The sequence below is a fragment of the Arachis duranensis genome, chromosome 7 (genome assembly GCF_000817695.3).
Source record: "Arachis duranensis cultivar V14167 chromosome 7, aradu.V14167.gnm2.J7QH, whole genome shotgun sequence".
Classification (NCBI taxonomy): domain Eukaryota; kingdom Viridiplantae; phylum Streptophyta; class Magnoliopsida; order Fabales; family Fabaceae; genus Arachis; species Arachis duranensis.
The window spans coordinates 5,669,335-5,673,017 of NC_029778.3; the positions used below are offsets into that span (position 1 = coordinate 5,669,335).

The 3,683-nt window shown below is 38.3% G+C and overlaps 1 protein-coding gene across 2 annotated transcripts in view; it reads left to right on the forward strand.

The window, feature by feature from the left end:
• Positions 1 to 3,683, forward strand: part of LOC107496662 (uncharacterized) — a 60,569-nt gene that overhangs the window by 13,988 nt on the left and 42,898 nt on the right. The window contains exons 1-4 of one of the 2 annotated variants that reach the window (XR_008001274.1): positions 2,315 to 3,110; positions 3,194 to 3,284; positions 3,361 to 3,396; positions 3,505 to 3,681. The gene's annotated coding sequence lies outside the window, so the exon portion shown is untranslated. Of the gene's footprint in view, positions 1 to 2,314; positions 3,111 to 3,193; positions 3,285 to 3,360; positions 3,397 to 3,504; positions 3,682 to 3,683 lie in introns of those variants that run through there. The other variant, XR_008001273.1, reaches the window with a different exon arrangement.

Consider the following 3,683-nt stretch of genomic DNA (forward strand, 5'->3'; position numbering starts at 1 on the left):
TATTTTCTTCATTGACAAAAAGAACAGCTTCCAACTCCGGTTCATCAAGAGAAAGACTAGCAATTTCTAGGACCTCATTATCTTCATCAATTGGTGAAAAATCATCTCCCGCAATATCCTACATCATTGTTTCTCCTTTCTTGTATTGGGGAGTTTTCCTTGACACGAGACGAAGATTGGTATGCACAAACACTAAATTCTCAGCTCGTTTGGGTTTTATCTTATTTCTTTTGAGAGAATGAATAAAAGAGTAAGTGCTCCAATTTCTCTCACAACAAGAAGATGAAGATGGTTGCCCAAGTAGTTTGAGAGCAATCTTTTGAAGAGTTGGAGCATGAACACCATGAACTAGCCACCAAGATTTTGCATCTAGCACACCTCTATCATTCAAAGAGTCACAATCATCAAACCCCTCTCTACCACCTGAAAAATTAGCAAACTCTAAGTTCACTTTTCTCCTATCTTTAGCATCAGGGAAATATCTTTTCAAGCACTTCACTCTCTCATTAGTAAGTTCCACATCTTGATGAGGAGGAACACGTCTAGAGTCTTGTCTTAGCCATTGATGACTATAATATCTATATAATTTTTAAGGAATAAAATTATACATGGTTTAAGCAAATCTATTTAAACGAAAAAAATTGTAAAAAAGTTTCGATATTACCTTGGATTCAAGGAATGTGCAAAACAATGAAGATGTGTACTACTTTTTGTCCAACGCTCAATTAATATTGAGTTCACAACATTGAAAAATGTTGATTCCTCACTTTCATCCTTTCTCTCATAGTGATATATGACCTTTTTCACCTTTTCAATCATTGAATCCCACATTTCATACACTAAATGGAGACTAGGAGTATCCGTATCAGTGCTTCTTAAAACATCATAAATAGGCTCAGTAAAAGAAAGGATGTAATCCACCTTTTGCCACCAATTATCACTCAAAATCTTCTCTTTAACAAATTCAGCCTTCCCCACATCATCTTCCTTGTAGGAGGACCACTTCTCACTAATCACCATCTCTTTGAGTCTAAACTTTATTAATTTGAACCTCTTGAGCATCACAATGGTAGAGGCAAATCGTGTAGGAGCAATATTAAGTAGTTTCAATGATACAAATTCATTAAAAATCGATAACCTCTGATTCACAATGAAATTTTTAATGAAAATAGCATCTTCAGCAACTTGTGTAATCCAACAACATTCTTGATAAACAATATTATTCCTCTCGGTGTTCTTGGCTGCACAAATATTCTTCAAGGCAAGATTAAGTGTATGGACAACACAAGGAGTCCAATATATAGTAGGAAACTCAGCCTCAATCAATAATCCAGCAGCCTTACACACAGGTGCATTGTCCATCACAATTTGCACAACATTTGAGACACCAACTTCCATAATCACTTCTCTCATTTTGCTTGCAATAAAATATTTGTCTTTGATCTCATCCGAACAATCTATGGCTTTCAAAAACATAGGTCCACTTTCAGTCACAGCCATAAAATTAAGAAGAGGCCTTCTTTGCGGATCACTCCACCCATCACTTACAATGCTTACTCCTTTTTGACTCCATGAATTTTTTATTGGCTCCAACATCCTTTTCACATGCTCCCTTTCTCTCTCAAGCAAAGTTGTCCTTAACTTGTTATAGCCCGGGGGAATATAACCATCTAGATTTTTGTTAGAAGCAAAAGAGAAAGCTTTGATAAAGTGAGGGTTCCTTGCTAGATGAAATGGTAATCCAGAAGAGTAAAACATTCTAGCAATTTCTAAATCTAAAGTATCTCTATCTTTCATATTGAATGAGTGATCTATTGTTCCTGGACCCTTTCTCTTTTTCGAACTACCTTCATCATTAGAGGGTGGAAGAGGAATAGATTTGGGCTTTGCACTTTCACTCAACAATGTAGCTTCATTATCTAATTTTCTCAATTCTTGAAGCTTCACTGCAGTGATTTTTTGACAGACCCTTATTCCCTTTCCTGGAATTTTCAAGAGATGTGCTCTCACCCTAGTGTAAGAGCCTCTAAATGCAACTTCACAATACTTGCATTCAAACTCAAAATTACCTCCCCCTTCAACCTTATTTTTTTCACAACAAATTTCCATAAAGGCTTATCCGCAGAGTCTTCATTTTTTTCAGTTCCAGTAACCCCAAGAGAACTCATCATTCCTAAATAATTTAATAAAAAAAATCAATAATGCAGATAACAAGTAACTATTTGTAGTAACTAGTAACTATGGAGTATAGACTTAGTGAGCTAACATTCTAACGATAAAATAAAAGTTCAAAAGAAATTACCTCAACCCCTAAGTTGCTAAGTTGCTGCAAGCAATGATTTGCAACAACTATTGTGGCAAAAGAGTGCCACCGGTGAAGAGGAGCAAAGCAGAGAGGAGAAAAGCACGAAGCAAAGAAGATGAGAACATAGGGAGATGAGCGCACAGAGGTAGAAGGAGCGGCGTGCAGTGGAGCGACTCGCAGAGGAGCATCGCCGGAGGAGCAATGCACAGAGGACCGGCCTGCAGAGGACTTGCGTGCAGAGAACCGGCGCGCAGAGGACTTGCGTGCAGAGGACGGTGCGTGGAGGAGGGTGACTTTTGCTATGCTCTGAAGGTGAAGGGTCGTGTAAAAAATGAGGGTTGTTTTTTTATGAGTTATTTAAAATGTGTGAGAGACTCCTTGTGGTTATGGGGTCCAAGATTTTTTTGGGTTAAAAGAATTATTTTTTTTTTTAAAAATTTCTGCAATTTTTACATGCCAATCGTGTCCTGGCGTGTCCAATGCCGGGTCCTCGTGTGTCCAGTGCCGTGTCCTCGTGTGTCCAGTGCCGTGTCATGGCGTGTCCGAGTAAAAAAAAAATTTTTTTGCGACACGTGCTTAGGTGTGTCGGACACGTGTCCACCGCGTGTCCACCGCGTGTTCGTGTCCACCGCGTGTCCGACACGTGGACACGGCAGTAATTTGGTGTGTCCGTGCTTCTTAGCTAAAAACACGCCCAATACATCAGAGGATACCACTAAGCACTTCTATGCCAGGATGCATCAAATGCCTAATCGTGAAACTCATGTGGATTACTGTAAACTGTATGAAGAACCCCCAGAATGTGGTATCATTACTAAAATTTTTCTTTTGTGCTTTTTAATTTTTTGTCCCTGCTTAATGAAGCTGCTTGTTTGGAGTGTGTTGTAGGTACCTTAATTACCCAAGTCATTCCCTTGTGCTGTGAAACTTGTGGTCTTAAGGATCTGAAAGCCCTTGAGACAAAATCAATGGAATTGAGGTTTATTCTCTCTCTAGTGATAGTGATTTATATTTATAAGAGTTTATATTGACTTGTTTTTATTTTGTAATTGAAGTGCTGAAGGTGAAGGAGAAAAGGAGGAGTATTGGAAGTAAGAGTCAGTGTTTCTCTTTTTATAATATGTTTATCTCCTGCATATGGATTATGATTTTTAATTGAAAATTGTTTGTTTCTATTTGTTTTTGTATGCTTTGTGCAGTGGTTATCACACTTCCACTCCTCCAAAAATTATGGTGGCACGCAGAAGAAACCCAGAGGTCATAGCAGAACAAGCCACCAGGAGAAAGAGAAAACGTTGAATGGATCTTAGAAGAATTGAACAACTAATGTCCTTTCTGTGTTCATGTATGAGTTCCTTTGGAAGATTTTCTTGTAAAG